Genomic DNA, 12,410 nt, shown 5'->3' with positions numbered 1-12,410 from the left:
TTCATCTCCAACAGCAGTGAGTGGCTGGGGCTGGCCAGCTGCTACATGTTTTGGAAACCTTAAGGTTGAAAGATTTGGGCTTTCCCAGGCAGGGTATATAAACTGAAGTGTTGCTTAAAGGAGACCGCAAACAGCAGCTGCAGCTGAGACCACTCTTCCCCTCTCCAGGTTTAAGAGAGGAATGAACCGCGAGATCATTCCCAGCCCTGAATATGACTTACACATTGGTCCTCTACAATGCTTGAAATGGACTATATCTGAAAAGGGGCTTTCCTAGCACCTGTTCTGACCTTTACCCTCACACCAATTGCTTTTTGATCTCCTGTCCCACCTCCCCTCCTGTAAGTGCCATACTCTCCCCAGCACTCGCCCACTCTAGACAATGTCCCACTGGAGCCTCCAGACTAGAGTAACGTTGGCTTTACATCCCCCCAAACCAAACATGTCTGGCTGCAGAGCCACTGCGAACTCTGTAAGAGCAAACCCTCATGAACACTCAACCACATGGGGTTAGTCAGGTCTACAAAAACATGAAGAGGAGGCTCAGAGCTTGTATTCTCATTGCCTTGCACTTTGGGAAGACACTTGGACATCAGAGAGCTGTAAAGCCTGAAAGGACCACATGGCATCATCTAGCCCATTCCCCTGAATGCTTGGCAGGATCAACTACATCCACGTCACTCCTGAGAGATGTTTGCCTGACCTATCTTATAGATTTCTAGCCTCAGGAACTCCACCGTCTTTCCAGGAAATCAAATGGGTTTCACATGAAGCACTTCCCCCCCCCCCATAATATCTAACTTAAAGGCCACAACAATCTGCCCTTCTTATTAAAACAACATCTTCAGTCTTTCCTTGCAAGCCACGTTTTATAGACTTTGACTATGCTCATTGCTCCTTATAGACCCAACTCAGATCACAATCTCACTGATGCTGAGTACAGCAGAAGGATAACCTTGATGCGTCTCACAGACTATGCCTCTACTCATACATCTCAGAATATGATTTGGCTTATTCACAAAACTCACACTGTTAACTCATGCTCACCTTGTGATCCACTATAACCCTTAGATTCATGCTGCCAAACTGCAAAGGATCCAGTCACTTCTTAGCGTGCATTTACATAATTTTTTTTTCATGTCCAAACGCCATTCTTCCTTCTACCAAATCACACTTTTTTACCCCCAGACTGAACCTCCATCATTATTAGATTACTTAAAATACAGACTTGCCTTCCAGTGGGTCTCCCCCATCCTCATGTCCTCTACAAATGCATTAAGCAGATTGCCTGACCAAGGTACAATTCTACCAAATGATAATGCTCCACTTTATCTCACTATGTCACTTTGGAAAGATACCAATTCCTTTGTAAAATGCAGAAAAATGAACAACGGGGCTTGCCAGCCCAGTTAACTCTCCACAAAATGTTTCATATAGGACTGGTTTTCAATCAGTTCTGCTATTCAGCTGACTCTTGCATTCTTTGACTGGATGAAGAAGCCAACGCTGAAGGTTCACCTCACAGGTATTGTACGTTATAGCAGTAATGCTAGCACATCCTAATACTTTCGGCTTAAGCCTGTTTTTAATTAATGTTTGTCACCCAAACCTCACCAGGCTGCACAAAATTGCATATAATTTCTTATAGTTTTGTTTTTGGCATGAAGGTTTTTAAAAACAAAAAATAAAGTCACCTATATCCAAAGACAAAATTAGGGAAAAAATAATTACTCACATAAAGAATCTTAATTATTTAACTGAAAGTCCTTAACCACTCCTTTATTTTTTAAGAATAGAAATGTCGTATGTCCTTCCTCCTTTAAGAAAATCACCTCAAATAGAGCCAAGCAGTAAGTTCTTGAAAATTGCTGCCCACATAGGCTCAACAGAGATTCAGAACTTAGCAACAAAATCCTCTGGACTTTTTGTATGCAGAGAACATATTTTCCCCTCCTTTCCCCCTTGGTAAACCAAATACCCTGTGTCACCTGAGCGGAATCTGCTCTTACCTACAGCCGAGAAGAAACGTCCTTGCTACTCCTGCAAAAAAGCCATACAATGTCTGATCTTGGAACAGGGACTGGGAGATCTCCCAGGCTGGCTCCAGGTGGGAGGGAAAGATGGGGAAGGGTGAAGGATTTGCTGCAGTCATGGGGGACACATGGACATGCAAGGACAAGATGGAGACACCCTAGATAAAAGGAAAAAGTCTGCAGAGAAAAGGGAGTGGGAAGTACCCATGGCCACCACACCTCTGCGAATCAAGCACCCCTCTGCTTCTAGAAGCATCCTCCCACACCGATGGCTCACAGAGGGCTACAACCTGCTATTGCTGCCATTTGCAGCAACATAGCTGCCAGCAAACACGGTGGCAACTAAACCTAGCGGAGACAGTTGACCCTCACCAGTATACACATCAACTTCTCATCTGCACAACAAGAACACCACCACCACCTTTGCCTTATAGCCATGTCAAAAAAATGAATAGTTTAAGAAGCAGATACCATGCTGAAGACTGCTACACACAAGTAAATGCAAGTCCATAGTTAAAGCAAAAGCTGAAGGGTGGACAAGAAGGTGAGAAACGGATCATATACTGAGGAAGTCGCATAAAACAAAGTATTGAATTTCCAGTCATTAAGTGATGACATTGATCGTGTGCAGCGAGGCGGGCAGCGGCCTTCCAAGAGAAGGCATGCAACCATGTACGCTGTCACGTTAATGGCAGGATATCTGAAAACTTCAGTATTTGAGAATAACGGAGGCAAGACGGGACCGGAGGGAAACAGGAAGGGAGCATGAAGAATGGGAAAAACTAGAAAAAGAAAGGCTGGAAGAAATGCATGAGCCAACATCGTTGAGCAGAGAGGGAGTATTTGCTCTTAGCACAGGCTGAAGAAAGCAGAGTCAGTTCAGAGGTTTCATGGCCAAGCAACCCTGCATGTCAAGGACATCAGAGGACCTCTGGCACCTGCACAGCAGGACTTTCAAATTCAGTGTACAGAAGAGAAATTTCATCACCAAAACAGGCAGTTTCTTAACATCCTCTCTGCCTAAACCTGCCTCTGGGTTTTCATACAGCTACTGTCATCTTGTTGTCACTATTGTGCCCGATGGTGTCATCTTTATTTTCAGTGTGCTTAACCATCTGGATGACTTCAGTTAATGACTCCCATAATAAGGCTGTTGCAAGTGAATGGGAGAAAGTGAGGCAATGAGCTGAAACAACTTCCCTGAGACAAGAGAGGACATTAAATGGGAAGACGCAAGTCAGAGATTCCCAGCTCGCAACGGGAGCTCTCTGTTCTGGGTCAGGGCCCTAACGTACGCTCTCACGTCCCAAGAAACAAATGGGAGTGTTTCCATGGCCTTCAGAAGACTCTGGGAGGAGGACGGAGAAGCAAAGGTCAACAGAGCAATCACAAGTGGTTGCAATAAACAGAAAAAAAGTACACAGTTTACCAGAGAAATATGGCCTGTGTAATTCAGAAGGCAGGATTTAGCTCCAGTGTCCTCAGAGAGCAAGCTGATTTGTCAGATATAAATATCAAATATAGCTACTATTCTTAACGCTGGCATCCCAACCATGTACTCAGGGCATTTATAGGAGAAACAGCTTGCATGTAATTTCAGTGCTTTTCCCCCCCGTAAGATAAATATTTTGTTAACTGAAACCTCTGTGTAAACCTTTCAATGTAATGTCTCTGGGTGTTAATTCTCTTTAATTGAACACTAATTAGATTAGAATTTAGTCAAATTAGTAACCAGGTCAAGTGGTTAATCTCAGTTACTACTTAGTGAAATGTTCACATTAAAATAATTTCTGTGTTCTGGGTACACATTACAACATGGAACTTTGCTACAGGAAAAACTCCAAAGCTATAAAAAGCTAAATTTAAAGAAGCATCTGTTGAACTAGGTTTTTTACTTTCCCACCCTCCCTGGCCTTCTTTCCCTGACCAGGCAGAAGTTTTACCAGGGAGACAGTGTGAACAAACAGAAATCTCACCTTCAAAATGGCCAAGTTAAAGGTCTCTTATTTTAATTACAGATCTCGGAACAACATTTTTTGCCCAACTTCAAAGCTCACCATTACCCAGGTGTTTAAAGGATTGTTATGCATCAACAGCCATTTACCAAAGCATTAATTACTGTAAGTCTCTAAAACTTTCCTCAGCTGAACCTTTTTGTTTACTTTTCTTCAAAGACAAGTTGACATAATAGTCTAGACTGCCTAGCAGCAGTTTCTCAAAAGGGAATTTTGCACAGAAGTGTGTGGGATTTACATTTTAATTAACGCACTTTCTAAATATTCTTCTCCTCTGCATACCTCAAGATCCGAGTCTTTAGTTTGCACTGACATCAACCTTCTGTAAAAATTATCCTGCATATAGCAAACTAGCAAGATTATTTGCTCTTATCCAGTAATGACAGACTAATAACTGCACTCACGACTGACTCAGTCTTACAGAGTTGAATGGAGCTCCACACAGATAAAACTTTGAGATTATAGCCTTTTCAAATAGATCCACCATTGTGCAGTAGACGTAAGCACTACTTTGAATTTAAAAGTGTTTATTACTTACACAACAGACCGTATGCGGAGCTCGCACAGCATGAGGTACTGCCAACAGATGCAATACAAAACCTTAACAACTTACTATGTCTACATGACCATTACTCCAAAGATTTAAAAGCACCATACAAAATCTAATCAATCAGTGCTCGCTGGTACAGAAAGCCTCAGGCAGGGGAATGCCAGCACCTGGAATGAGCCACCAGAGAAAGCAAAGGCAGTGCCTATCATTTTATGAGAAGAAGTAAGGCTCAGTTTAACTGTCCTGAAGAAGCTATAGCATCTGTGGGCCAGGGGACAAGGGGAGACGTGCACGACCTATAAGAGCTCCTTAGAAGCGAGGCAGGAAATATTAAGAGCTGTCAGCCTGAAAATGAAGTTACTTCCAAGGTGAAACAGAAGACCAGCAACTGGGTGCTAATCTGTGGGGACTGACAGCCAGGGAGGAAAAAGCACTAAACAGAGGTGCCAGGACACTACAGAGGGGGTCTGCAATCTGACACAGGGAGAAGAGAGCCATCCTGGATACATCCAGACATGGGAACATGCCAGAAGGAACAGGCAGGAAAGCTCAGCTTCTCGCTGCTCACTTACCAGCCCCACACCACCACTGCTCTCTCTGATAAAAGCTCCCCTGTGCTGAAAAGGCTGTATCACTGCAAGCATCACCTCTGGAGGTACAGTCTGCAGGGGTGGGGGGTTAAGTCTTATAGACTCACTGGAAGAACAGCAGGGTGAAACATTGGTTTCAAGGCTGCATCCGGCAAAGAGTGGAAGATCAGAGCCTAGAGCTAAAGGCTGTGGTCTTCCCATGCCAAGACTGCAGGAAGCTCAGTCTACAGGTCCGTGATAATCCCCAGCAAAGCCAACACTGATATTTGAGTGCAAGGGTGTCCCCTCACATCCAGCTCAAGGTCTTGAGCTTCACAGCTCTGAGGAATGAACATTTTTCCAACAGAAACAGTGAAAAAAGAAAAAAATCATCCCGAGTCACAGGGACAGGAGCCATATTTCTCATTTCCTTGACTATGATCTAATGAGACTACAGGGTATTGTAGCTGTAGTGATGGCTACAGTACTACACCTCAGAGTTTAAATGCAGTTTGAGGCATGAAGATGGGGGAGAGGGCAAAGGGGTGGTATTTATCTTTGTCCTTTAAGAAATAAAGCACTGATGTGGTATTCTTTAGTTTTGGTAGAAAAAAAACGGCTGGTTACAGAACCAGTACATTTCATGCAGAGTAACTTTGACTTCTAAACTACTACAACCCAACCACCCTAAACCACAACAAATCACATACCCACAGTGGGAGCTGAACTGAAATGCGGACAGACGCTTCTCTATAGCATCATGGAAACAGCTCTATCATATACAAATATATGCACACTATATACAAATCTGACCCCAACTTGAAACAGATTGATGCTAGCTTTGTCATTTGTATTACACAACCCATTCCAAAACCCAGTTGAGGATGGTTATTTATTTTCTAAGCTATAAACACTGCCGGCAGATCAATTTGCCCTTTAGATTAGAAGCTCGGATCGCATTTGTATAAATATCCTGTTGCAAAGAGGAAGACTTTATTACCACTGTAACTGGCAGCTGAAAACCAACGAGCGCCTTAACCCTTAAGGAATTGTGTTCAGTAGAAGAACACCATACTCCCCAGGCGGTCGCTCTGCAGGGCACACCTATGTCCACATGTGTCTTATCATATAGGAGGAATCTTTCTGCACATCAAGTCCTCATAATTCATTCTGGGTGCAAACAAAACTGTTTAATAAACTTTGACCATTAAGGTACGGTATCTTCCTTTGATCACTAACACAGGCCACCGTGGTTTTCATAGATCAGTTGTTTGGACAGTGTGGGAGTGTTTTGAGGTCTGCATTAGCAGGATATTTACACTTGAAAACACACTGATGATCCAAACCAAGGGCTAACATCTTTGATCAACCATAAACTGCCTTCCCTAGTCCTGACCTGACAGCTCTCTGGGTGAGAGCAAGGAAGTTTCAAGAAAGAAAAAGAAATTAATGAGCTGTTTCCAGCGACAAGCTCATTTCTTCCTTTCCCTTGTGAAGGTCTCACTTACATAGCGATCCACTCCCAAGAGGTATCAGAAGTCACAGAGGGTTTTGCTGGTCCTTCCACAAAATCAGCGCTACACCTTAGAAACAAGCCCCCGTGCAGGGCTTAGCTGTCCATGTACCACCGAAAGGAGGAGAGTCAGGGCTGTGCAGCTCCTGCCTGCTGAAACTAAATGTCCCTCAGATACGGCCAAGGTGGGACAAGCACCTGGCAGCTGACACCACCTGTCATCCTAAATTGGTGGTTCAACAAATATCCCCGCCTTCTGCACATACCAAAGGGAAAAAAAAGAAGAAAACCCCCCTCCCGCTCTAGCCTTCAAACAGCACAGGCTCTTAAATCCTGGGGGGGGTGAGAAGCTGAAGGGCAGCAGCATCTGACAGACGTATCACCCGTTCCCCCTCCCAACGCCAGCCCCTCCAGCCCACAGCCCATTTCAAAACCCAGAGTCATCCCCCTCAGAGCAAACCAGACGTCACCTCAGCCTTGTTTGGTGAAGCCTCTTCTCCACACAAGTCGAAATGCATACCGCTGACAGCTGGCCACAAGCTTGACCTATCCTGAGAATTTCATTAATCTCTTCGCAGCGTCCCACTGACAACTCCAGCAGTTTGTGTTATGACAAAATGTGGCCATTAACTGCGGTTTGGTTATAAAACAAAAGCCTAGTTTCTAGGCACTATTTTTTTTACCTTACGAAAGGGTGGAAGGAATGGGGAGATGAAAATATTACTGACACAAGTGAGTCAGTATTAAAATGTTTTCTTTTTTAAGAGAGAATGTACTTAGACCACACTGTCCTCAATGTGCGTTACACCGCCTGGAGCCTCCACGCATATCGTTTTCATATTTCTGATGGCTTGGAACGAGGAGAGGACCAAATTTCTCCCTGAAGGTTTTATGCTATTTCAGTCAGCACTGATCTCCGACTGTTCGCGCTCTCTCCGCATACACCACTATCTAGGAGACATTCTTGAATGGGCCCACATAATCCTTGCTTTTGGCCTTGTCTACAGTGGCAAAAATCAGCTTGATAATTCAGTAACTGGTAGAAATTTTAGCCTCAGGCTTGGTTTTGTTTTTAGCCATCAGGGAATGGCCAGCAGTGCCTTGAGATTCCGTGCAGCAGCGCGCACATCTGGGCTGGAGTCACACGCTTACACTTTTACTGTCCAGAAGAGCTTTTTTTTTTTTTTCCTTTGCTCAAGTAATACTGAATTAAGCCACTTCATTACACTTAATCGGAGCCAAAGGATATTTCCAGGCTGTGAGCTTTGGTGAACATTTGTATTTACTGAATCGTTCTCTTATCTCCTGCCCTCCCAAACTGATTTCTTCAAGAGGAGCAGGCAGGTTTCTTTTTTTTTTTTTAATTTTTTTTTCCTCAGAGGTGCATACTGCCTTTCTCTTGCAGACTGCTGGTTTAAATCCATGCATGCCAGCTGCTCTGTCAAGAATTATTTGTGCCCCGAAGTATTTTTTTAGCTATCAATAATCACCACAGACAATTGTTAACCCCGTAAAAGCCAAGATTAACATGGTGTCTTTGAACTTCCTCTGGAGACTGCCAATGTTGACTGAGCAGGCACTTTCTGTGGCCTTCAGAGATGAATCTTCCTGACAAGAAGAAATAATTGTCAGCAGAACAAGATGAAAAAAGGTGCTGCTTCAGTTCCTCCCATTTCACCTGCTAGTTCATCAGCTAGACTTCAAGATCTGTACAGACTCTTCCTTATGCAATAAAATGTCATCAAATGTCAGGAAATATCAGGCTGTTATTCAAACCATTAGTCCAAAGGAAGTGTGACACAACTTTTTTTAGTATTTTTTTTTTTAAGTCAAAGGCAGCTGTTATTTTCTGGCTCATAAGATGCCTGCTAAAATGCAACAGAAGCTTTACAAATATTTAGCAAGTTCCTTCAAAAAAATAGTGTGGTTATTTTTTTGTAATTTAACCTTCTAGTGTTCTCAACAGGAAAAGAAAACATTGTATTCCAAATTAATCCACTGAGACAAAAGACGGCAAAAAAGCATTTTGGATATTTTTTTTTTCCCCCAGTAAAAGCAAGTAAGTGAACTGATGATCAAAACCCAAAACCACTCAAAGAATACAGCTCCTTAAGGCATACCAGAAGAATCTGAGGCATTTTTCTCCTCCATGCAGAGATATTAGCGAACAGCTAAATACGACTTTTTAGTATTTGTCTTCAAGAATGCGTACAGGCCGAAGCCCACCCAGGTCATCGACACATCTGCACATTTGAATCTATAGCAGCAGCAGCCTATGGAGTCAGAACTTCAACTGAAGGTAACGCTAAAGAGTGGTAAGCAGCTTCTAATGTCTTATTTTAACTGTCTTTTAACATCTGCATATTTTTAATGTATAGAGGATAATTAATATAGATGACAAGTAATATACAGACACTTTTATATACAGATACATACACAAAATACATACGTGTGTATGTATTTATACACAAGCCCACACATTTTCATATGTGCTTTTATATTTTACATGGACATGAAAGAGTCCTTTAAGCTGAAAGCAAAAAGGGTGGAAAAGTGCACGTCCTTTTTACAACCGCAAGAATCTGCAAGCCACGTTTTGCCCACCTCTGCGCAGACAATGTGACAAGTCCCACAGACTCATCCGAGGCGCAAGTTTCTTCAGCCAAACGTCTCCCCCGCCCCTTCCCATCAGTAAAAATAAATAAATAAAGAAGAAAAAGAAACAAAAAGGGAGCCTTGAGGGACTGGATGAGTCAGAGGTTAGTAATGAACTACAGACACTCATCCCTGGGTCAGCGGTTCACGCCTAGCCCATGTCAGGAGGGACGGCGAATTGCTGGCAGTCTGGACCTAGAGGAAGCCGCTTTACGATTCCCAGTCCCAACGGCGGGATCCCCTCGGCACAGCTGCCGGCAGCAGCGATGGAAGGGAACTGAGAGACCCAAAATACTTACTAGCTTTGGAGAGAGACCACCCTGGTGATCGCCATCCGAGCTACTGCCTCTGCTCCATCCAAAGGCAGGTCTCTAGCACCCAGCGCTGCCCGGCATGTGCGGGCACTGAAGCGCCCAGTGCCAAAGGACATGTGTCACAGCTTTACAATGCGATCTGATTTTGGCATGTTGCTGGCATGGTATTTGAATAAAGATAGGAGACGCCAGCATTACTGCTGTACACAGCCACTTTCAGAAGAGTCTGAAAATTTGTTGGGAACAGGGTATGTAAGGAGCCGTATCCTGTACTTTATTCTCTTTCCCTCAATGCTTTACTTGTTGCTCAGTTTACTCTGAAAAAATGTTATATACACATAAAAGTTGACAGTTCTGCTACTCTGCGCCCTGCTTTGGTGACCATCACAGAGCAGCGTATTGATTGCTTCCATAGACACTTGGCAGAGCTTTTCCTCCAGCTCCAGAGGTGGGATCTCTAATTGTGAAATCTAAACCAGACCGATACTCACCATTTTTATTCAATGCAGCTATAAATGAACAATACAGCTAACATCTATGAAATCTGCATGACCATCTGGACTTCCATCAACTCCTCAAGTGGGCATTGACGTGACATGCTAACCAGAAAGCACGTTACCCCAGGAGGCACTCCAGCAACCAACTTGAAGCACAAAGGAAACACTGATTTTCTAAAACTAATACTTTCTTCCCCATTGCCTATATACCCAAGTATTTCTCTCCATTTCCCCAGAGGCCACACTCCCCACAGAACAACCATTAGCTATTTGATGTTGCCCTCACGACAGCAAATCAAAGGCAGATCCCTCCAAATGGTATCAATGAAAAGGCTGGAGAAAGAAGGACCAGAAAGGAAAACACCCATGAAACCTTCACAGAGAAAAGAAATGGAGCTTTTTTAAACACTGCTGTTTCTGATTTCTTTTTCTCTGCCTGCAGCAGAGGAACAGTTACCAGTCCTGACACATTTCAGCAGAAGTAATGAAACACTTTTGTACCACAGCATTACGCTGACATTTAACTGACCATGTATTTCCATCTTTTAGCCTTACATGATTCCCCCATCTGAAACATTACCCTTTTTAAATTAATCACTCAATTTACACTTGTTTTGATTTTTGCGTCACAGTTTCTACCCTGCCTCTCTCATTGCCACTGAAAGCCCAAGAGTGATTTTGTACCTGTGGTCAGCATGCTGAATTTTCTTCTGCTTTATTTACTTTAATGTAAGTCCAGTTGAGAGCAGGTCAAGTCTGCACTAATTAGCAGTATTTTTCAAACAGGCTATGCTTTTTATGCTGGTAGTATTAAGTTGAAAGGAGATATGTGTCTTTCAGTACGCAAGAGCAATGCCAGCATATAACAGCTTTGGTTTAAAAATCTACTGCCTCACATCAGATTCTTGCTCTACTGAAAGAGAAGAAGAAGGCTGCAGCTGAGTGACACCCTGAGCTGCGGTACTGTGGACTTTCTTTGGCTGAAGTTCATTTTACACTCTACCATGCCCATTTCCGACAAGAAAAAGACCAGGCAATAACATAACCCCATCAACATGAACAAACCCAGTATTAGGGAGCTGGCAGATGTTATCACTAAGCCACTCTCCATCATCTTTGAAAGGTCATGGAGAACAGGAGAGGTGCTTGAGGACTGGAGGAAAGCCAATCCCACTCCAGACTTCAAAAAGGGCAAGGAGGACCCAGGAAACTACAAGCCAGTCAGCCTCACCTCCATCCCTGGAAAGGTGATGGCACAGCTCATTCTGGATGTCATCTCTAAGGGTGTGGAGGAAAAGAAGGTTATCAGGAGTGTTTGGCATGGATTCACCAAACGGAAATCATGTTTGACCAATCTGATGATCGCCTTCTATGACGGCATGACTGGCCGGGTAGATGAGGGGAGAGCAGTGGATGTTGTCTACCTTGACTTCAGCAAGGCTTTTGACACCGTCTCTCATAACATCCTTATAGGTAAGCTTAGGAAGAGTGGGTTAGATGAGCGGACAGTGAGGTAGACTGAGAACTGGCTGAATGGCAGAGCTCAGAGGGTTGTGATAAGCAGTGCAGAGTCTAGTTGAAGGCCTGCAGCTGGCAGCGTGCCCAAGGGGTCAGTACTGGGTCCGGTCTTGTTCAACACATTCATCAATGACCTGGACAAGGGGACAGAGTGCACCCTCAGCAAGTTTGCTGATGATACGAAACTGGGAGGAGCAGCCGACACAGCAGAAGGCTGCGCTGCCATTCGGCGAGATCTGGACAGGCTGGAGAGCTGGGTGGAGAGGAACCAAATGAAATTCGACAAGGACAAGTGTAGGGTCCTGCACCTAGGGAGAAATAACCCCATGCACCAGTACAGGTTAGGGGCTGACCTGCTGGGAAGCAGCTCTGCAGAGAAGGACCTGGGAGTCCTGGTGGACAACAAGTTAACCGTGAGCTGGCAATGTGCCCTTTTGGCGAAGGCCAATGGTATCCTGGCGTGCATTAAGAAGAGCGTGGCCAGCAGGTTGAGGGAGGCTATCCTCCCCCTCTACTCTGCCCTGGTGAGGCCACATCTGGAGTTCTGTGTCCAGTTCTGGGCTCACCAGTTCAAGAAAGACAGGGCACTACTGGAAAGAGTCCAGCAGAGGGCTACAAGGATGATGAGGGGACTGGAGCATCTCTCTTATGAGGAAAGGCTGAGAGAGCTGGGTCTGTTTAGCCTGGAGAAGAGAAGACAGAGGAGATCTTATCAACACTTATAAATACCTAAAGGGTGGGTGTCA

General features: G+C 44.1%; 1 protein-coding gene across 1 annotated transcript in view; it reads right to left on the bottom strand.

Annotated features, from left to right (window-relative positions):
• Positions 1–12,410, bottom strand: part of BMP6 (bone morphogenetic protein 6) — a 91,663-nt gene that overhangs the window by 13,598 nt on the left and 65,655 nt on the right. The gene's annotated exons all lie outside the window — the stretch shown is intronic.

The sequence above is a fragment of the Grus americana genome, chromosome 2 (assembly GCF_028858705.1).
Source record: "Grus americana isolate bGruAme1 chromosome 2, bGruAme1.mat, whole genome shotgun sequence".
In the NCBI taxonomy this organism is placed as follows: domain Eukaryota; kingdom Metazoa; phylum Chordata; class Aves; order Gruiformes; family Gruidae; genus Grus; species Grus americana.
The sequence above is the reverse complement of the archived record's forward strand: the minus strand, read 5'-3'. Positions and strand labels throughout refer to the sequence as shown.